Below are 23399 nucleotides of genomic sequence, written 5' to 3' on the forward strand. Positions count from 1 at the left end.
AAAAAGGCACATCTCCCTTCTTTACGATGGAGTGATGTGGTTTGTGGTTACAGGCCCTTTCAAGGATTTCGTTGCTTTGTGTCATTCTAATGATTTAGACTCTTGAAATTTGTTTTTGTTTTGATCAAGTCTTTCCCCAATTGCCAGCTCAGTGTTATTAACACACCTTGAGAATTAAACCACAGAAACCTACATGGGTAAGTTGGGTGTTAAATACCAAGGCACAAGGGGTTCACAGAGCCCTATCGTGCCTGGAATTTTAATGATGAATGTAAATATGCAGGACAGTCTTCAGCTCAAGTGGTCTTTATGGTTTTGCTGAGGATGGGTGCATTGTCCATGCCAGTCCTGAGTCACTGTGCAGGAATTGGAATTTCCATTCTGTGAAATATTCCAACATTTCAAAATTTGTTTTCACCCTGAAATGGCATGACATTTCAAAAATTTCTGTGAAACAAAATGTTTCAAAAACATTCCATTTGGATCAATCAAAACATTTTATTTTGATCATATCAAAACATTTTGTTTCAATGTTGGCTTTTTAAAATGTTTCTATTCTAATTTAAATTCAAATAAATTTCAAAACAAAAAGTCATTTCAAAACCAAAATCTAAATATTCCATTCTAAAAATGTCAAGAAGGAACCTCCCAACCTGACTGAGACCCTTTGCTTTGATTTTGTTGCTAAATGTTTCCACAGAAAGTTTCTAAATGCATTTTCCAATGGAAAAACATTCAGTCGGATAATTTTTGACCAGCTTTAGCCCTGATTCAAAGCATTCCAACGTGGTCCTAAATCCAATTGACTTCAATGGCTTCCACTTAGGCATGTGTGTAAATGCTTTGCCGAATTGGGTCAAAAGCACTGAGAAACTGCTCATCATTGAGCCTATCTCAAGACCATGTGTCAAAAGGAGGTTGGATAAGAGTCTGTCTTGGAGGGTTTAGACCCATCAAATCCTGCATCTTGGCAGGGGGTTAGACTAGATGACCCTGGTGGTCCCTTCGAACCCTACGGTTCTATGATTCTACCCACCATGATTCTGGCCAAGGAGTCTGAACCGGGCTCAGAACCTGGCCATGCTGCATACTAATAAATGATAACAGTGAATTTGTCTTTTCTCAGCCCTTCCCAACTGAAAATCTCTATGCATTTGACAGACATTATTCATGCATTAAGCTCCATGATGCAGTATGAGGTGTCAGTGTCACTACCTCAAACTGAGGCACAGAGAGGTGAAGTGACTTGCCCGAGCTTCAGGCATGTTCACACTACAAACTTTTGCCAACCCAAGTTATGTCAGCATAAAGCTGCCCTAGTTAGTACATCGCTTGTGGGCGTGCATACTTGGCTCCTTGTGTCAATGCTTGTGACAGTGCAGGGAGCGAACCGGTGAGCCCGCACTCTGATCACACAGATGTTAATTAGTTCCCCTTGGGAAAGCTGGCAGAGATAATAAGACAATCAGGCTGGCCCGCTGGATGGGATAGGGAGTCAATTAGCCCATCAGCCCAAGGCTGATAAAGAGGCAGGAAGGAAGTGCCAAAGGGAGAGAGGGGACCAGCGCTAGTTGGGTCCAGTTACATGGTGGCCTTGTGGGACTGAGACCTCTGTTCCCCTCAGGTCCTGGGGAGAGGGGCAAAAACCATGGTGGTGCGGTAAATAGACCGATTGTTGCACAGGGATTGTTGTGGAAATGGTAGTGGGAACTTAAAATAAAATGGTTTGGTGAAGGCACAACCACTGCAGTCTGTGCTGTTTCTGAGGGGAAGAAGACAGGAGAGTAGCCATGCCCCATGACAGCACTGCAAACACTCACCAGGAGTACTTGTTTCGATGCACAGTGTGGTGCACCATGGGTGGGTACCTCACTGTGCAACTTGCCACCATCCAGTGCACATCATTTGGGAAGTTTGGCAATGCATGGTGGGGCCAGAAACAAGTTGTGCACGGGTGACTGGGACTGCAGGGTCAAGTTTCCATCATGCAACTTTCTCCCCTCCCCCGTAGTGCCATCTTTTCCCCATAATTTTCACACCTGTTCTGAAAATCCCACAAACCCACATAGGATTTGTCACTGTCCGCCATCTCTGACGGAAGCATGGAGCCTGTGCAGCTCTGCACTATTGTCATGAGCATTTCAAGCAGAGGACGCATGATCCTCCAGTATTTGCAGAGCTGAAAGAAGAACCGTGGGGGAACATGACGATTTCCTGGAGGGCAGCTGGCTGTGGGAAAGAGCAAGAACCAGGTCAGGATTGTTGGTGGCACCCATGCAACAGCTGCAAACAGTGGAGAGTTGCTTCTGGGCCCAAGAAACGAGCACTGACTGTGGGATCACATCATAACGCAGGCTTGGGATGATGATGGCTGCTGAACTTTTGGATGCGCAAGACCACATTCCTGGAGCTGCATGCTGAGCTCCAAGCCCTCTATTCACGGTCTGATGCAGCACTGGCTTGTAGGATCTCACTGAACATCATGAGTCCTTTTCCTTATCCTCCTTATCCGGCTCAGGCGTTCGGCAGGTATGGCAGTGGATCTCCTCAAGGCAGCAACAGCAGCACAGAGTTTTAAAGGGGAGTAGGGGGGCTTCCAGTCTGCAAGACCCTGGGTGATGGAGTTCATAGTTGTGACCAGAATGGTCAATGTTGGGCATTGTGGGACAGCTGCTGAAGGACTGCTAGGCTCAACATAGATAATTCAGTATCTAATTTGCCCTGCATTGACCTCAATGCATGGACCATGGCTCAACACCGCTTGGGGAGGTGATGTTACTATGCCAGCATAATGGAAAGTTTACGTCAGTGGGGACAAATTTAAGTGTGGACACATGTACACCTAGCTCAATGCACGGCAGCTTATGTTGACCTAACTTTGCAATGTAGTTTAGGCCTAACATAGTAAATAAGTGCAAGGGCTGGGATTAGATCCCAGGAAGTAGAACCCCCTCTTGAGCTGTAGCTGCTCCATTCATGAGGCTGTGCTTCCTCCAATAGCCCAAAGGGACAGCATAGCCTTCGCCATCCCTGGGGGGCTGGGCATTCTGCCAGCCTCTATGGATCCATTGAGACTGAGGACCAGCTTAATAGCCCCTGCCGCATTCAGACACTTGCTGACAAACTAGTGATTGCTGATACTCAAGAAGCATGTTTTATTCATGCCAAAAAGTGCTCTTTTGGCTGTGTCTCTATCAAGCAAATGAAACACAGAATGGGTCAGTGGGGTTCATCCCAGGGAATAATCTGTCTCCCTTAGGGAAGTGCTATGCAATGCCCCTAAGTCCTTATTGATATTTAATGGCATGAGTTTGATTCCGAAGCACCACCTGTGCACTGAATTTGTGTAGTCTCTGCATTGCTCTCTGGCATCTGTTGCTGAGGGAAAGGATTTCACCAACGCAGCCCCAAACCTCTCTCCTAATGGGTTGCTAATCCTTACCCACTGCATCACATTTGCCAGCTGAATTCCCAGGGGCCTGAAACATGCCTTCCTCCTCAAGATGTTTTCTGGCAGCTTGGCAGTTGCAGGGATCCCCCTGGGAAATGGAGCAGTGACTGCGATAATAACCACCGAGCGACCCCTCCCTCCTGATAAAAAAACAGTTGGCAGCCGGAGTGATACGCACATTACTGGATTTATATGAAGTGCTGCTGAGCAAGAAAGATTTGAGAGGCTTTAACAGCTTGATCGGACTGAGGGATGATCTCAGGACATTGGCTCGTGCCTCTGAAGGGGGCAAGAGCTTTAAAGCAACAGTACAGGAGACACTTTCAGAAGGCGAAAGTAAGTGTCCCAGCCTGTCCCCTGGAGAACTCTAAAGAGCCCCAGAGTGATGATGGGAGCAGTAGGCGCTTCGATGAGCTGTAAGGCCTTGTGCACGCTAGGAACTTAGTACTAAGTTCCCAGCAGTTGCATTCGATGGCACGGTGGTTTGGTGCCTGCATCCAGTCTATACCCGAGCCTACACCCTGACTACTATGACTACAGCTGCACCAGGTCTGAAACATGGGTATAGGCTTCTCTAATGTAGGCTCACCTAAGGGATATGTCTCTTTCCTAAAATTCATAGAGGAAGCAAGTGTTTGTAGGTTGTTTTTTCTCTAGAAATCATGGTTCTAAGTGACTTGGCCTGGGAGGGGATCTTGTTCCTGCTGGAGTTACTAGCATTTCACTGATGTTTAAAGAGAATGCTTCGTGTTAGTTTGCCTTTTAATACGGGGGTGAATTTCAGGGAGGCTGTGTGTCTGATAGTGTTGGCTCGAGCCAAGCCATGCACCTCTCTGCCAATACACCTGGATCCTGATCTGCAGCACTGCCTGCAGTTAGCACCCACTCAACTCTGCCAATAGAACTTGCTCTTGATCTGCAGCTCCCCTCTGCTATTCTAGACCTGGGCTTTCCCCAGGCAGCTCTGCTGATGCATCCTGTACGACAGGCCCCTTTGCTGCGGTTCTCCACCCAGCTCTGCCAATATACTTTAGTCTCAACCTGCAGCATCGCTTGTATCAAGTCATGGGCTCTTCTTGAGCAAATTGGGCTGCTAATCATATAGAGTGCTGCCAGAATGTGTTTGAATAAACTTCCACTGGGGACTGGGCAAGGGGGACCCGCCAGACTCCTCCCTTGTGACCAGTGGCCAGATTAAGACAAGATCTCCAGAGGTGAGAAGCTGATGCGTTAACCCCTGCTGGGGTTACACACCCCCTCAGAAAAAGCTTTTAACGGGTCACCCAATAAAAAGCAGCCGCAAAAACATTCCCTTATCTGTTCTGCCATGCCTGAGCTCTGTAATATAGCTGATTCCTGCGAACCCACTCAAACAAGTTTATCTGTGTTCAAGGAATAGTCGTAGAGTGAGATTGCGATGTAATTACCTTCTCACAAACCTGAACTGGAAATCTTCACATCCAGTCATTAGCTTTAAGACAGCCAGACAGGCAATTATACATGAATAAATGTCTGAGAAATGAATCCCGGTGACTCTCAGCACCGACTAAGCTCAGAATCTTAGGCACAGCAGCAAGCTGTCTGGCAGGGCCCAACTGTGCCTGGCTTTCCTTGTGCCAACTCCATTCTAGCAGCCTGGGCTGCACCAAGAAGCACGGTGGGATCCAAGACCCCAGGCTGCTATTGTGCATGGTGCAGGTCACCTGTCTGGCTTTCCTGTGGGCTCAGATGTAGCAGTGCCTGGCCTGAGGCTACAACACCTACAGCGTACTTCACTCTTAGAGGAAGGGGAAAGGTGACTGGAAGTTCAGCTGGTTTCTCTGTAGGTTTATAAATCCTAATGCTGAGCATATGAACCCTTTCAAGCAGGTAGGCAATTAAACATGCAAGACTTTGTTACAGGGAAGGCAGCAGCTACCCAGTTATGGTGCACAGACAAAGAGCCAGAACACTTGGGGGTTTGGTGCCCAGCTCTGCCGCTGACTCACTCGGTGGCCTTGGGAAAGTCACATACGGACAGATTTCCATAAGAGTTCAGGGCTGGATTTTCCAGTGCGCCACATGTACAAGGGCAGCCCAATTTTCAGAGCAGCGCAGCACCCAGCAACTCCCCAGGGGGCACTTATGGCCAGATGTTCAGAACAGCTCTCCACCCAAGGTGCCCATCAACTTTAGCCTCTAGGTGCCTCTGGAGAGTTGGAAAAATACTTCTCTCCCACCTTTGTGCCCCCCTCCCCCCGAAACGGGCAACAATCTGTATTTATATTTCCCCGTAGCTATTATTTTGAAAACCACTTTACAAACTGGACTAGGACATTCTTCTGATTTTGTCCTCTTTCCTTTACTCAGACATTGACCTCACCCCCGACTGACCCATCATACGGGAGTGAAATGAGCCCAAGTCACTCATTTGCTTTGTTTCCTAGCTTGTCTATCGGAATCACCAGGGATGTCAGCACATGGTCCTGGAAATAGCCTCAAATCACCTGCAATTGCGGAACCAGCAGGGGGTGCACAGCCAGCACTGTTTTTTGGGGGAGGGGGGGAGGGGCTTACAGAACCAGTGGCTTGTTTTTCATTTTGACATTTAGGTGGCTATTTTATTGTATGTGATTATTTACTTAACAAAACACACATATTTGTAACCCAGAGGCCATTCCCCACTGGGGGGCTGGAACAACCATTTTTAACAACACAGGAGATCAAACTTTGGGAGTAAATGCCTTTGACAGAGCCCTTTAAAGGGGGAGACGTAGCTGAAAAGATTGTTTGATTGTTTCCTGGTTGTGAAAACAGTCAGCTGGTTATACTGAGAAAGAGAGAGAGGAGTGGAAGGTGGGGGTTAGGGACTGCTGAGGATGGGAATTACATTGCTGGCACCAGATTTTTTCATATGGATGCCTGGATTCCAGTTGTTCATGGGTGGCCAGGTCTCCCTTATCTCACAGGGGAGGGTACTTCCTGGTTCCAATGCCTCCCCTAGGTCCCTAAATAAAACAGCCACAGCTATCGATCTTTGTTTTACATTGTTGCCTTGAACTATAATTTTGCTGTAGTACTGTCTGGCAAGGGAAGGGACTTCATGATAGGCCTTCTTTCTCCTTACTCTCCACCCTTCTGAAAGGCCGTGTTCCTCTGAGGGCTGTGCATGAGGGCTGACCCTATTTTTGCACACTGATTAGTGGAGAAGGTCTAGGATGATTCTCACTACTAATCCATGTGCAGAAAGATCCTGTAAAATTATGGTACCATCACAGTCCAGGTAACATGCACACTCATTCCATCCCAAACCATTAGAAGATTAAAACCAGACCTTTGATACAAACATGCTCCATCCTCATGCAGCTTCAGCGCCAGGCCCAAGAGCCATGATAAAACCAGTGTCTCCGAGAAATTAACAGTGCTAAAATATCTTAGACTAACCCCACAAAAAACAGCATCCAGCACACCAAGGAAAAAACAGACTGGAAGCAGTAAGAAGCTAAATTGCTACAGAACCCGGTACAGACATTAGCAGATGATCTTTCTACACTGGAATACACAAAAACTCTGCCAGATCCTCACTTACAGCTGATCCAAAGCTCAGTGAAATGAAGGAGATTCTTTCTGTTGACTTCAGTGGGCTTTGGATAAGGCCCTAAATGCAGAATCAATTACCAGAAATAAGTGGGAGACATAAGGCCCACTGAGAAATTAAAGTGAGTGAATAGTTCACAGAAAATAATTTATCTGGTGGTGACTCTAGCCACGTTTTTAAGCCTGTAGGATATCCGTGAGCAGACAGAAATTTCCTCATCATCTGAATTTATGGGACAAATTTTTTCTTCACAGATACTTCACAGGGTATGCTCAGGACTTGCTATTCAATGTTCAAGCTGCGTCACTTGTGATTGGTCACCTAGCTGGCAAGTCACATGATATTATTTCTGTTCCTTGATTGGATGAACATGACTCATATAATCAGAAGGAGGGTGAAGAAATCATGAAGATGGCAGGGCCTTGTCTCCCTGGGAAGAGGAGCAGTTTCAGGAGAAGGAGCTGATAAGTGGAATTAGGGAATTTTAGAACTTTCTTTTTTCTTTTCTGGGCCACACAGGCCTTGCCTGAGATATCGTTCCTATGAAAAATTAGGTCACTGCAAGATTTAGTGGCTGGGTTTGGAGCGTGCATTTAATTTTCTATCATCATGTTAATATAAAATAATATCATGTGACTGCACGTTCCTAGAATTGCCCAGGCCGATCATTTTCTTGCTTGTTGCATCCTCTCTTGACTAAGGGTCTGGTAAGAGACGAGGGACCTTGTTTCCCTGGTGTTTCATCCCATATGAGATATTCTGACATAATGTTTGATGGTGGTAGTGTTCCCAGTCAGGAATCAGGACCACATTGTGCTAGGCTCTATATGCAGATATGAAAAAAAGACAGTCCCTGCTTCAAAGAGCTTACTGTCTTTTATAACAGAAAAGAGGTGGATAAAGAACACACAGCACCCAGATGGGAGAGTGTAGAGGAACAATAAAATGATTAAGATTAGTGTAATAAACAATGGTCACACTATCTGCCTAGCCATTGTCAGTTGCTTAGTGGACATCACAGGATAGGTGTGTTTTAAGGGGGGATTTCAATGAGGATAGCATAGTGGCTTTGTGAATTTTTACAGGGAGGGCCCCTCCCATGGCAAAGTGGAGAGAAATGGTGCATAACTTTGGAGAAGTAAGAGAAATAGCAGAGCTAGGGACAGACTGCTGCTGGAGTAGATATGATGAATAGTCCCCAATGAATATATGGTACAGAAAAACTTTGCCACTGGGATCCCAGATGACGGGAAGATACTTGGTTGCACCTTAGCAACGCTTGTATCTCTTCCATGCCACTTATCCAAACGAATCAAGGTCCTCAATGCCAAACCAAACATCAAATAAACGGTGTCAGTGCAAGATTGCAAGGTGCTATTTCTTCTAGGGACTAAGCAAGCTGCCCCTGCAGCACTCTTCCCAGCTCTGCTGGCCCAAGGTGTGTTGACCCAGGAGTCCCTTTCAGACAAAGCAGAAAGACCTGCCAAGCAGTCAGCAAAAGTTCCAATCCACAGTGCTGCTGCAGATGGGGCTCAGCAGAGATATTGCATGATATGTGGCTGAGGCATAGAACACCAGTTGTACTGTACAAGTCGCACTGTGTGCTGTAGTGTGGTGAGCTGTAGGCCTCACCACGTGTGAAGAGATGTCCAATCAGACATGACTTCAGACTTCAGAAGGCGTAGGCCAGTCTGGGAGTCTAATGTACTGCATGTTGGAATCAGAGTCCAAGCAGGTCCGTCACTCCCCAGATTAGCAGAGGCCAGCAATGCTGTGCAGGAAGCATGTTTAGCCCTTAGGAATGAAGGGGAAGCACTGCATTGCTCTCTGAGATCCTCCGTGTCGGACTCAAGAGCAATACTGATATCTCTGGAGGGAGTTTCATCCTGACTTTAGCCATGAGGATGATATGATTTTACAAACCATATACACAGAAAGCACTTCTCCTGCCACTGAGGCCTATGACTATTTAGGAATCATAGAGTCATAGAATTTAAGGCCAGAAGGGGCCACCAGATCATCCAGTCTGACCTCTTGTCTATCACAGGCCACCACCACCACCACCACCACCATCAATCTGGAAGAACAAGTTTTGTATTTTAAATCCAACTTCGGCCTAGCAAGGGTGTCTGTGTACAGCTGCTCCATTGCAGGAGCAAATTGGAGATGGCTCCACCATCCCTGGGGCAGGGGCCTGCCTTGCCCTGGTTAGCACTCAGCTTATCTCTGGGGGACTCATCTAATATATGAGCATGTTGCTGACTGACAGCTGTTTGCCACTATGGCTGGAGGGCTTATGCTGGCTCATTAAGGGAGCCATCCTCTTCCCCTGATCCATTAACAGGGTGCCGTGCCCTTTGTCTGCCATATATACAGTGCTGCTGCTTCCCAGTGTACTCCCCGTGCTGATTCTTCAAACATGTCTTCTGTACCCTTGGGCAATTGAGAAATATGTAAATGCCAATCTTATTTGCAATGTAATAATGTCTGGAGACACCAAGGTCATTATGTATTAACCTGACAATGACACTATTTAATCTTCCCGAGAGGTAGGAATCAAAGAGGAAAATATATCAAGCCCATTCCCAGGAGTGTGTCCTGTATTTGTGGGTTTATAACCACAAGAATGCAGTCTGTGTTTATACTTCCGTGAGTTAGCAAAGGGCCTTTATTACAGGGTTGTTTATTCAGAGGTTAATGCCTCAGCTGTAAGATACCCACCTCGAGGGGGAAAAGATTGTTCTGTCTTCACCAGTGATGGCTGACCTTTCAAAACTTTGGAGGTTCAGATAAGCACCCAAAAGTTTAGTTGCTTATCTAAATTTCTTTAAACATCTTCCACTTGAACAAATAGATCTGGAAGTCCTGCAGAATCTTCTTGCGGCACACCTGCTTTTGGACAGAACTCAACAATGCAGTCACCCTCCCTATCCACACACATTTTTAAAAGTTTACCAGATTTATTGGTTTTGAGTCCTGCACAAAGCCTGGATAAAGGATTTGGCCCTGGGCTTATTTTAGTCACATTATTTTATGCAGCTCTAGTCTTCACATTCATTCAGTCAAAGGTCTCTCTCCGAACACTGTCAGTTAGCTGTGATGGTGGATTTTGTTCTGTAGACTCTTGTCTGCTAGGAGTTGAATACCCTGATGCAACACACTTCACATTGGTCCCCAAACAGCCTAGAGTTGGTAATATCTTTGGTTACTGGTCAGAATTCAAGCCAGTGACTTAGAGCTGAAGACTTTGTCCCCCATTACCAAACCCTAGAGCTATCCAGGTCCCCTTCAAAGCTTTCCCTACCCTGGTTAGGAATTATGATGGATAATGTTTCCCTGTACATTTTCAGGAATTTCCTTCAGTGTTTTTTGCTGTCACAGGTTGGTAGCTATGACCTCACTACATGGAAATAAGACTGATGAGATGGAAAGATGGACTCTTGATAGGAGCTGGACACAGAGTGTGTGCAGGGGACTTTTCATATTGGATTGTGTGTGTGGGGGGGGGGGGGGGGGGTTGTTCATTTGCTGCTTAATAATAACATCCCAAGACTCACTACTATCAGGTTTCGAAGCTTCCGAGTTCAAAAAGAAAAGAGTAATAAATATTGAAGCAACAAAGCATATTTCCATATCAGATAGGCACAAATACAATGGGCTCAAGGATAAAGTCCTCTGTGTTACATTCCCAGACTCGTGTCACTCTAAAACTTCTGCTTTTCTGGCAGCTAGGTCCTCTTTCCTCAGAGCTTTCCACCAGACTGATTAGACCCTGAGACACTGAGCTTTTGTGTTAGAGCTTGTAACAGACATGAAGTGCCAGCACACCTGCCCTGAGTTACCACCACATATAAAACAGAAAGACAGTTAAAGATTTTGTCCCTGCCCTCGATCAGTTTTGAGGAATATCAGTCATCAGTCAGATCACTGAAATTACTGAGAAGGAAAGATCTGCATGACCATGCCTGCAAATGCAGGTTAATCTAACCTTTCCCCCGAATTGAGATTGTATCAGAGAAAATTAAACTGATGCTGCACACGATTTTAGCCAGACTTTCCAATGCCCTTTGCTGGTCCCGGTCTGAAAGCTCCTGTCTGGTTTTCAGTGTACACATGGAAATGATTCTGATCCCATCCTCCACACAAATATCAGGAGAATTCTTCCAGGCTAATGTGATTACAAAGGAGACCAAAAAGGGAGATGGAGTCTGAGAGACAAAGCTCTTGGTTAAACAACATAGATGTCTCAAATATTTGCCAACATTTGCGAACACAAATATTTACACCGGCAGCAAAAGCCAAGGCATATTTTCACTTCAAGATATATTGAATGTTTCCTTGAGCGTGCAGGATTCAGAAAGAGCTCTTATATCACTCGCCGGCTCATTTTCCAGGCCACTGAATACACTCACTTATTTGGCAAATCTCGTCATTAACAGTTTTTCCTCGTCTGATTTTACTGTCTCTCCTGCTTTCCCTGAGAACCCTGTGCAGGGAGAGAGAACCAAGGCATTTTTCTCTAGCAATCAAAATCGTGCCTCAAATTGCAAAATCCCAATGTCGGAGCTAGCTATTTGTGACCTTGCATGCTTCATTCTGATCCAGTCTTTCTTGAGGGGACAGGTGCATTCAAACACTGATCAAAGTCACATGTCCAAGTCAATGGAGTATAGCACTAGAGAATTTGGCCCAGCATGAGTTTGCTTGATCTGTAGCCTAGTCCTTAGCATAGCTAGGTTCTGATCAGAAGAGATCCAGAACTGGAGCACCAGGGCTGACCCCTGTGTCTGTCGGCTCTCCAAGGTCTGCAGGAAGAACAGCCTCATTGGAAGAAGGCCATTACTGAGGAAGCTATGCTGGGGCCCTTGGGTCTGGCTAGCATGTCTGGTTATGGCCCCATACTAATGGTGTCTCTTTTGGAGAAGTGCCTTTGTGATTGGAGAATCACCCCTGCTGCTGCCAGTGTTATGGCTCTTGACCCACTTTGTGTACGTGCAATGCCTCTGATGCTCGAGTGCTGCAGGAGAGAGCTCTGAACCTTCTCAGGCAGCTGCGCTCCCCTTATAAAACAGTATATTGTTCTAATAATAAACGGGAGGCTTATTTACAGTCTCAAACACTGGAAAAGTAAACAGGGGAAGCTGCAAGCAGTTCCCTGGCTGAAAATTGTAGGGATTAAACTGTGGTAATAAAACTTCAGTCAGTTCCCTCAAATCAAGGGGGATTAAGCGAGGCCATGGTCAGTCAGGCCTCAATCAAGTAACGGGAACACTAGGCCCACAGTAATGGCAAAAGCACATCAGAACAGAAATTTAGAAATGGTTGGCCAAATGAAGCTGTGGTATGGTGCAAAGCAATTAACTTGTATAAAAAGTGGAATGTTCCTAGAAATCATAATCCCCTCCCAAGCTGTTTTGCTTGTAAAAACAGCACAGATGTATCTTGCATTGGTAAGTGACAGCAGGTTATCAGGGCTGCTTCTGCAGAGAAAGAGCTAAAATGGCTACTGCTAACCCTGCAGGTCCCATGGGGTACACCTAGCCAACCAGGGAACACAAGCCAATACCCTGGGACTGAAACCACATGGCTTGATTCAAACCTTGAAAATTCACTGCAAAAAACCTGCACTGACATCCAAACAGTGGGAAAAATTATTATGCCCAGTTTGGTGAAGATATTTTATGAATGTGAAAAATTGGGTCAGAATGCTACATTTTCTCGGATTTCAGTACACATAAAAAAGCACCCCAGTTTGAGAGCTTGCAATTTTACTGCAACTATCTTGCACAGGCCTAGAAAAAGTTCATTGGCAAAGCTTTTTGAGGGGTGGGGGCACTGAGGAATATCAAGGTGTGCAGGTCGGGACAAAGGGACGTTGGCAGAGCTGGTTGGGTGCCCAGGACTAGAATAACAGGGAATGCTGCAGATCAAGACTGAGGTGCTTAGTCCCAGGACTGGAAGTGCAAGGGCGACTGTAGGTCTAGTATTGAGATACATTGGTAGAGCAGCTAGAGGAAGCTTGCCTAACACCTTCCCACTTGATGGCTGTCTTTGTCTGGCACTATCAGCCCTGTGCTTCACAACAGAACTCAGATTGGCACTAGAATTCACACCCAAAAATGCAAAAAGGAACGCACAGACCTGACACATTTCCAGTGCAGCTCGTATTCAAGAGGTGTTTCTATGCCTCAGATAAGATAATTGAAATAAGGTGATTCCTCAGATTCTGTACACTCCTACGGCCTGCCATTAATTAACCCTTTTCATACATGATTGAGGGCCGAGAAATAAATATAGCAGTAAACAGATGATCCCAGGCTAAATTAGGCCCCATCTCTGTGGTTCACTGCATGGGAAGGACATGGGAGAAGCAGACACATTGATCTGGCTGTTGGTTTATGAAGCAGAAAGCAGACTCTGATGGTTTTTCTCATACCACCCCCAAGCCAGGTCAGCAAGTTATGACAGCAAATGTCCCCTGGGAAAACAGCTGGGTACTGCAGAGGCAGCTTCCATTGAGCTCAAGCCCATTTGAATTCTCCCTTATTATGTTTATATTTTCATTTTGTTTTCAAGTTAGAACTTTGTTGTTTCCAGGAGAAGGGGTCCCCACCCCAGAAATGAACTTGCAGGATGCCGTACCATTCTCCTGCTATGCCCCCAGAATTGGGAAGCTATAAATAAGGCACTTTGGAGAGAAATACAGGGAAACACAATTTAACTCCAGTGAAATGCATTGAACATGGAGAGCTTCTTTGGAAGGGCATTGAAAATTGGAAAATACATTGCTCAAAAGATAGGGTCTGATCCTTTTGACTATGGACAATGGGGGGCATGTGTGATTGTGTATGGACTGTTTATGGAGTCTGGAGAATGAAATCCTGGTTAGGGTCAGGAGAATGAACTTAGAACCAGTCAGGACATCTGGCAGATAAAGAAGCCTTTTGAGGAGCTGAAAATGGTTAATTCTAGTATGGATGTATATTTGCTTTGGTTTTCTTTGCATAGGTCTACTAGCTCCCTTGAAAGATGTGAAAGGATAATTTCTGAAATACTGGAGAAACTCTGTCCCTAAGTTGTCTTCAGCAAGTCCCAGACCAGGAAGAAGTAGAAATCTCTGGAGAAAAGCCAGCCCTTGTGCATCCAAAAAGGTTCTGATAGCGCTTTGTATGAACTTTTGGTTGCCCCTCTGATTGAAATGTCCAAACCCATCACAAGTCCAAGCAACTGCTGGGTGCAGAGAATGGCTGCTGATTTTGCCTGAACAGCTTCTAACTCATTGCCTTAAATAGCACTCTTGTCATAAATATAAAGGGAAGGGTAACCACCTTTCTGTATACAGTGCTATAAAATCCCTCCTGGCCAGAGGCAACATCCTGTTACCTGTAAAGGGTTAAGAAGCTCAGCTAACCTGGCTGGCATCTGACCAAAAGAACCAATAAGGGAACAGGATACTTTCAAAACTTGGGGAGAGGGGAAAGGCTTTTGTTTGTGCTCTTTGTTTATGTGTTCGTTCTTTCTTGGGACTGAGAGAGGCCAGACAGAAATCCATCTTCTTCAACCCATCCTAATCCAAGTCTCCAATATTGCAACCAGTATAGGTAAGCCAGGCAAGGTGGATGAGTTTAACTTTTGTTTTATGTGGATTTTCCCTGTGTTAAGAGGGAGGTTTATTCCTGTTTTCTGTAACTTTAAGGTTTTTCCCAGAGGAGGATCCTCTGTGTTTTGAATCTGAATACCCTGTAAAGTATTTTCCATCCTGATTTTACAGAGGTGATTCTTTTACCTTTTCTTTAATTAATATTCTTCTTTTAAGAACCTGATTGACTTTTCATTGTTCTTAAGATCCAAGGGTTTGGGTCTGTGTTCATCTGTACAAATTGGTGAGGGTTCTTATCAAGCCTTCCCCAGGAAAGGGGGTGTAGGGCTTGGGGGGATATTTTGAAGAAAGAGGTCTCCAAGTGGTCTCTTTCCCTGTTCTTTGTTTGAAACGCTTGGTGGTGGTAGCATACTGTTCAAGGCCAAGGCAAAGTTTGTACCTTGGGGAAGTTTTTAACCTAAACTGGTAAGAATAAGCTTAGGGGGTCTTTCATGTGGGTCCCCACATCTGTACCCTAGAGTTCAGAGTGGGGAAGGAACCCTGACAGCTCTGGAGAACCCAGAGTAGAAAAAGTGGTAGATCAAACCATGTGCTATTCTAGTCTGTTGTTCGATAAACAGTGCCTAAGAAGGAAGCCATTGCTTTCATTATTATGAAATTTAAATAGCTCTCTGAGTCAATAAGAGAACAACTCCTCACAGTACCCAATGGGCGTAATGATGTCCCATGCAAACTAACAAAAAGTAGCCAGAGACAAACACCAGCTCTTCTGGGCCACAACCACAATGTTCATAAGTTAATTCCCTATAGTTTGGCCCTTCATATTAGACCTGAAAATGAAGCATAAAAACCCTCTTTTTCGTCTCACAGAAAAGAGCAATGACGCAAGGAAGTACCATTACCAACCCCACCAGCCTTTAGTGTTTATAATTTAAATTAAGAGAAGGGAATGAGGCAAAGGTCCCATTTATCATGCACTTTTCCAGAATACACCTTCAAAGCCTACGAGTTGGGACTGGATGATCTTTACAGGGCTCTGTTTCCTTTTACTAACATAAAGGGAGGGAGGGGGGAGAGGAAGAAGGTTGTATTGTGTCCAAAAAAACAAGCTGTTCACTTTTTCTCTCTCTTTTTTTGTTGTAAAGCTGTTGTCAAGCAATTAAGCGAGGAGGACACGCTGTATAAACATGGCACCAGCAGGGTGTTTGGAATTCTGCTGACTCTGGACTTTCCATGCAGGAGGGGAGGAGGGAGAGAGAGCAAAGGGCAAAGGGCGAAAGAGAAGACAGCATCTCTTTCCTGCCATGGTGTCCAAATTTGAAGTATCTTCCCAGCTGGAGTAAAGGAACTGGAACACTCTGTGCCATTTATTTTGCATTCTCCTCTCTGCTTTCCTTTTCATCTGTATACGTAAATGTGGTTTGCAACTGCAGACTTTGTTTTGGGTGGCTGAGAAATTGCACCACAAGCACAGCTGCCATGCCCGGCAAGTGGCGCCCTTCGGTATGCTCAGTCGTGAAGCAGAGTTCACTGGTGGGTCCGGGGACAGCAGCCAGGTGATAGATAACATGGCAGCGTATCACCGAATAGAATTTGGAGCCCTGCAGACTTGGGATGGCTGATAGAGCTTCACAGGGTAATAAGTTAGATACCAGCAGTGCAGGAACTGCACAGGCAGATGCAGGTGCCATTCTGTGCGGGTTAATAGTTCACAGACTAGCCACTACTAGAACCTGTTTGACTGAAAGAGAAGTTGAGCGGGTCTGTAAGGTAAATTAATAACTATGGGCACTTCGGTAGCATATTTCATCCCAGAATTTCAAAGCACTTTAAAAACGTTAATTGATTAATCCTCACAACACCCTGTGAGGTAGGCAAGGGTTATTAATTATCCCCATTTTATAGATGGGGAAACTGAGGCATAGAAGGTGAAGTAACTTGGCCAGGGAGGTAGTGGTAGAACCAGATACAGAAGCCAGGATTTATGGCTCCTTTTCCTCATCTCTAACCATTAGATGACACTACCTTTCTTCCAGCTAATTACATTTTTAGAGTTTCAGTTGGGCTCTTTTTCTGAAGATCGTGAGTCTGTAAACCTGGGCTGGAAATCTCTCAGCAATGTAGACCGGCTGTATCACGATATTTCTCACACTTTTTGCTTCTGACTAGAACTGCGAGCAGCAGCCCAGTCAGTCTGTGTGGGAGTATTTTGGCACATCCATTTCTGGTCTTGACTGGATTGATGTGCAGCACGGCATGCCGGGATGTGTAGTCTCCACAAACCACACTTCTGTATTGAAAATATGTAGCTACAATCTGCTCCATTCTCGGCAAATTAGATGCATCACTTGGTCTCCAGTAAGTGGCTCTCATGCAAAGACCCTGGAAGTTGATGGGAGCCTTTCCATTTACTTCAATGGGTTTGGATCAGGTCCCAAGCATGCAACTCTGCTGAAGAGAAATGAAGCAGACCGGTGATTCCTGTATGTCTGCGTGAAGTATCCCATTGAATACTATCATGTCATTATCTGTAATCATGATTCAGCTGTTTGTACAGTACTGCAATAATGGAATGCCCATAGCTTCATTATCCGATAACATGATTGTTACCACATCACAACTTGGTCATAGAGGGACACTCACCCATGGCAAATATAACACCATCAGGTGACTGAAGTTAGCTCCTGCATTTAGATTTCTATAAACAAGATTTTACAAAGCCCCAGATTAGACATGGACCAAAACTAGGATCTTGCCTCCAACTCCTTTCCACATCCCTGGATCTCAGTGCTGGGAGCATGTTTGGGGGAAAGTAAATTGAAATAGTCAGATCATTTCAGTTTGAATAATCAAAGGTATCATTACTAACACATGGAGGGGCTTGCAGTTTGTAGCTGTTGCTTTTCTAAATATGTGGGGACAAATTCACTCCCGATGTAGTCCCATTGCCTGTAGTGGAGTTATACCAGGGATGATGGGATTATTTATTTTTGTAACAGCATCCAAGAGTGTGCTTTCCAAAGCAAATAGAATGAGAAGGAAATCTCCCCATGCCACAGAGTTTAGGCCTAAATTCTGTACCTGACTGGGAGCAGCTATACTGCTGTGCCTATGCTGAGATGATTTATGTCCATGGGCTCTGCATGGGCAACCAGATGCAGACCTGAGGCCTAATGTTAGATGTGATGCAGTTGCAGTGAGTTAGCATAACAAATATTAGGTGGATGAGAAAAGTTATAAGAATGTGACCACACAGTTATTCAGTCTGAGTACCTACTTACACAACTTCGTGGCTCTGTTCCTTTTAAAAGAAATGTACTCCATAGAGATGATGCTCTTAGCCTTTTATTTGGTTTATATTTTTAATCTGCCAGTGTCCATTTAAATAGCGAACAGTAGCCATGAAGATGCAAAGGCTGGATATTCAAGCCCTGGCACATAAAGTGTTATGTGGTGATCTATTATTTTATACCCAGCCAACTCTGCTCACAAAGTCCCTGTATGTTTTCCTGAATCAAGTGCTACCCTTTGGGGCATCTCAAATGAGCTACCAGAAGATTTTAACCTTGCCACCATGATAAGAATAATAACAAAAAGCTGTCATGAAATGAGCATGAGTTCCCTTGGCATATGAGGTGGACTCAGAAGCTCTTGTAAGAATATGGAATCCTGCTTTCCTGGCTAAACATATTTAGTATTTGTGTGGAGGGTGGGTTGAGGAGGGAGCACTTTATGCAAAAGGCAAAGGTGTAGAATTTGAAGGTTGCCATGGATACAGGTCAGATGCCTTTGTTCTTGCATTGTGATGTAGCTTATGGAGATTAGAGACATGCCAGCTTTAAACAAAGATGAGGGGGATATTTTTGATGCTTGAAGGAGAATATTTTCACTTTCCCATCACAGTTTGAAATGAAAGGCATTAAATAAAAGAAAGCTGTAGACTGAACTCATGGAGGAGAGTCTAGGAACTGGCTCGGATGAGTAGTGAGCATCAAGGGGAAGGCAAATGGGCACAGGCAGCCGTCTATGGCGTCACAAAGCCACTTGTCTTGCAGTAACTCAGCACTGATACCGAGTCTAATGTTTTCATCCATTGTGTCTGTGCGCACATGGGTCTATGCACGCTTTTTGTTTTCCCCTTCTGAAGTCCCCTCATGGGCTCTTTATACTCTCAGAATATTTGATGCTGAACTAAGGAGGAGGTTTCAAACCAGGATCCATATGGGGCCTGTCAGTTGTGACTGGATTCATTTTAAAGTCCTTGTTAAGTCCAACAAAAAGCCAAAGATTAGAACTGATACGCTGGCTTTTATCCAAGTGCTGATCCTTGAAGGCTGCCTCAAGACCGCCAGGCAACTCACTCATTCCTCCCTCAGTCTCTTCTCACTCTTCTTTTCCTTTCTAATTACTTCCCAAGCTTTAGTTTATTAGTATGCTTTTGAAACCTAGGTAACCAGAGCCACATACACTTTCTCTTCTTTGTGCCTCCCTGGTACCAATCAGCCAGTTTCTCTTGGTTGGTTCAGAAGGTCCAAGTCAGCATCTTGACCACCAACATCAAATACTTGGCAGAGCTGTGGCCCTTTGGGATAATGCTTTAAAACCAGCTATTAACTAGCAGATATGTTACTGGCAGCCAAATATCCATGTCTAAAAGAAAATCAACAGGACAGAGTCTGTTAACTTCAAACTGTGCTTCCTGTTCTGTGAGTTCAGGGCTAGCGTTTACAGTTCCTCTGTCCTTGATTTAATTGTTTCAGGGATGTTTTCATCAGAATGTAGCTATGCACCTTGTAAGGTCTGTCACTTACAATTGGGAAGCTAATAGGGTCTACCTGGAAAATCGGCAGCTATCTGTCTCTAGAACACCAATTATCATGGAATCTTGATAAGCATTAAACACTAAGTTACACATATGTAACAAATTCAAGGTCAATGGGACATTCTTGGGCAATAGCAACTTATTTGCAGTATCCAATGTAGATCCAGCAATATATCCTCACTTGGAGAATCTGATCCTTCCACCAAGTCCTGAATATATCTGAACAACAGGAGCCATCGACTGAGTTCCCTCTCTCACTTTCTATATCACAAACCAAGCATCCCTATTTGAAAATAGCTAGTCATGCCCAAAGCTGTGCACTACATCCATACATGGAACGGCAGTTGTGACAGATTAGTATTATGTCTGTAAATGTTTATATCAATCTGCAGACTCCATTCTCTTTTGGGAGCACCATGTTGACTGTAAACTGTCCTGTGTTCTTCATTTTTTACAATGTAGCTTCTATCTTTAACTACGACACCCCCAAAGTGCTAGGAGAAATCTTTACACCTAGTAGAGGGGCTAACAATGGGAAAACTATCAAGAGTCCTCAGTCTTGAGGACCCTCCATTCATATCGGTCTACCTGAAAACTTTAGGCTGGCTATAGCCCAGAGGAACCTCTTTTCAAAATGTAGACCCAAATGGTGGGGAAGGGGCTGGAGCTAAGCAGCTGATCTCCTGACGAGGAGTCCAGAATTCTATTTAAATGCCAGATCCTTTGAGCCAGGAGGCTGAAGTCTGAGCAGGAAGAGGAAAGTGTAATAGGATCATGGGACCCTGAAAGGACACTAACCAAAATCCAAAAGGCTTTTAGAGTGTTGAGGACACTGGAGGAAGAGGTTTTGTATTCAGGTTCTTGTTCTTTTTGTGTAGGTGTGTATCTCCTGTGCTTTGTCTGAGAGTAAAGAGTCTATGGTTAAGAAGTTTCTTTGCAAAGTCTTTGTGATCCTTGTTTTAATTTTCACAAGGTCTCCAAAGGGGTAAATAGTAAGAGTTCCCAGCTGGATGGAGCTTTGGGGAGAGCATGCTTAACTAGTGAGGAGATTAGCACTGGTCTTGATGGTCCACATCCCAAGAAGTGATACAAGACAGGGGGCCTCTTCCCTGGGAATGTGCCAGATAAGATGGATTTAGACAGTGTTTGGACATTGTTTAGACCCAATAAGCTTAAAGGCCTGTGGGATCCAAAAGCTGAGTCCAGTTCAGCAGCCTGGTGACAATCCACAAAGGATTAGCACAGCCAAGGCTGTGACAGCAATTCACTCACATGCCTCCCATATAGATAAGGCTATATACATTCCATATAGTCATTCGGTGTTTGTAGGGTTTGTAAAAAGTTACTTTGCTCCACATCTGCCACTGGGGCTACATGCAACAGGAAGCCATAAAAACATTTGATATTGTATTGTTCATACATTAATTTAAAATATGTGACCTTATATAAAATATGAGGTCAATGTTCATGCAGTTTAAATTAGACAGTAGGACAATATATTTTCAGTATGCTCTATGCAGTATAGGGCATGTTACGAATCGCAGCAGATAGATGTGAAATGTACCTGGGGTACATTTGGACTGGAAACAGCTTGCAAAGCCATTCAGTGAAATATCCGGAGTGTCAGGGAGGGAAATAGGTTTGCTGTCTTTGTCTTTTTTTGTGACTACTTTAACTCTAGGCTCTCTGTCCCTGGAGTCCCACAGTATATATGCAAAAAGAAAAGGAGTACTTGTGGCACCTTAGAGACAAACAAATTTATTTGAGCATAAGCTTTCGTGAGCTACAGCTCATTTCATGTAGCTCACGAAAGCTTATGCTCAAATAAATGTGTTAGTCGCTCAGGTGCCACAAGTACTCCTGTTCTTTTTGCGAATACATACTAACATGGCTGCTACTCTGAAACCTGACAGTATATATGGTGACCCTCCACAGGCAGCATAAAAAGAAGCCAGCCCAGCCCATTCTTTATACTACTGTCATTTCACAAGTTCAGTGGCCCTTTAATGAAGAAGGGTATTAAAAGGAACCAAAATTTCCATTCACTCCTGCCAGCTTTAGACTCTCTGATAATCCCCCTGTGCAGGCGGGTTTGCAAAAAGGCTCCCAGCCATCATCCAGGAACTGCCAGCTCAGCATGCAAGCACACATAGAATGCACATACTGTACATTCAGGGGATTCACATGTACAAAAACATATGCAGTTATGTCCTTCATTCTGACCTGTATACGCCCTATTGTTTCAGTCCTGCCCTCCGTACCTCACACATATACAGCTCTGTCAATGGACCCCAAACCCAACCCGTAGCAATCTTTTTCTGTTTCAGTCTTGATCCTTGCATAATTCTTTCAATGCACCTCTATTCTTCCCTGCAGTTCCAGCTACTTTGCCAGTCTGGGGATCTCTATCCAGCTCTCCCCACGTACCTCAAAACTGACCTGCAGCATAAATCATTCCAAAGGGGTATTTTTCTTCTCCACATAGTCAGTCAGCATGTGCTGCATTTTCTCTTTGATTATATAATTTCTAGAGACCAATCAGACCTAAAGCCCAGGATCTGAGTCTCCTGGATCTGAATTCTGCAGCTCATCTTCTATCATTTCTTTCTAAAGGGGAAATAAACCCTCCACTATAGTGGAACATTCTGCAGGAAGGAAACCTCCCTCAATACTGCACCACACGCTCAGAAATCCATACTTTCCTGTAAGAGGGCCGACTACCTCCTGAGTTCCATCTTGTGGCCAGCGGTCACTCTGCAGTGTCCTGACTCTGTTTCCTCCCGCTTCAGGGCCCGTTAAGAACTCCTCTAGAGACTTTCTTGTGGCCAATAACGCCCCTCCTGGGGGGTCTGGATTTATTAACATAAACAGTCCCAACCATCCTCAAGGTCCCAAAATATAGTCTGTCAACCCAATATATAGTTCATGGACCCAACACCGATTCAGCTCTGCCAGTCCTGCCTCTTCTTCAGTTCCAGCCTGCTTTCTATCAAGCAGCTACTCCAGCCCTTCTAACTGGAATCCTTCCCTGCTCTTCCCAGCAGGGGCACCCCAGTCTTCCTACCTGGAGTTCTTTCTTCTCCAGGAAAGGGTCCCACACCCTCCAGTCCTGGGTACACTCTAGATTTGAAAGGTCAACAGTCAAAAACCTCTGCTGTCCTGGCCTTCAGCCTTCTTCAGTGCTTATGCTCTGGCTCTGGCTTCCAGGCCCAAATCCTTCCCCCAGCTGGTCTTTTTCAGGAGCCTCCTCTTTGCCACAGCTTCCTGCTGCTCTTACGGGCATACACGTCCTCCTCCATCAGGCCCCAGCAAAGCTGTTAATGCAGTAGAGGTGGGCTGGAACAGTTCCTTTTTAAACAGCCCAGTCCACCCTGTGACACGAGCCTAGAGCCACAGGATGTAAACCTCTTAGCAAAATCAAAGGAGCGTAGCATGCTGGGGAGTCTTGCATGCCGATTGGTGGGACAGCAGTAACCAGATTTATGATGTAATTTAATCTGTCCAATCATCTATTTTCTCCTACTTTGCCTCGTTTTTCAGTTATTCATTGGACAGCCAAGTAAGGAGCCCATTTATTTGGGGTTTTTTTTGTGACTGGGCCTGGCTGATATGAGGAGCTTGTTACTAGAGACGGTCAGGGAATGTTTTTTATTTCTGCAATAATTTTTAATGAAAACTAAAACAAACAAACAAAAAAAACACAACTTTTTGTTTCCTTTGAAAGTTTTCTTCAAAGATCTTCAGGATTTTGTCAAAACTCCCCAAACATTTGGTTTCAAGCTTTTTTTGGATTTTCAATAAAAACCTGAAAAAATGTGTCAAAAATGGACATTTCCAAAGCCAAACTTTTTCACTGAAACAAAGATTTGGAATGAAAAATGTCATGCAGCTCTACTCATTGCAGGCCAGCAAGCACCATTTCAATGCAATGTGAGGCCCTGGGGCAGCT

At 44.7% G+C, this 23399-nt stretch overlaps 2 long non-coding RNA genes across 2 annotated transcripts in view; one reads left to right on the forward strand and one right to left on the reverse strand.

Annotated features, from left to right (window-relative positions):
- The window catches only part of LOC311526164, a 79178-nt gene extending 56168 nt beyond the window's left edge, over positions 1 to 23010 (reverse strand). The window contains exon 1 of the long non-coding RNA XR_014712960.1: positions 22515 to 23010. This is a non-coding gene — a long non-coding RNA (uncharacterized lncRNA). The remainder of the gene's footprint in view (positions 1 to 22514) is intronic.
- LOC311526628 lies at positions 14509 to 16060 on the forward strand. Its single transcript, XR_014713074.1, has 2 exons — positions 14509 to 14629; positions 15774 to 16060. It is a non-coding gene; the product is annotated as an uncharacterized lncRNA (long non-coding RNA).
- Positions 23011 to 23399: the final 389 nt, after the last annotated feature.

This window comes from Lepidochelys olivacea (genome assembly GCF_965140295.1).
Source record: "Lepidochelys olivacea isolate rLepOli2 genome assembly, chromosome: 9".
Lineage (NCBI taxonomy): Eukaryota > Metazoa > Chordata > Testudines > Cheloniidae > Lepidochelys > Lepidochelys olivacea.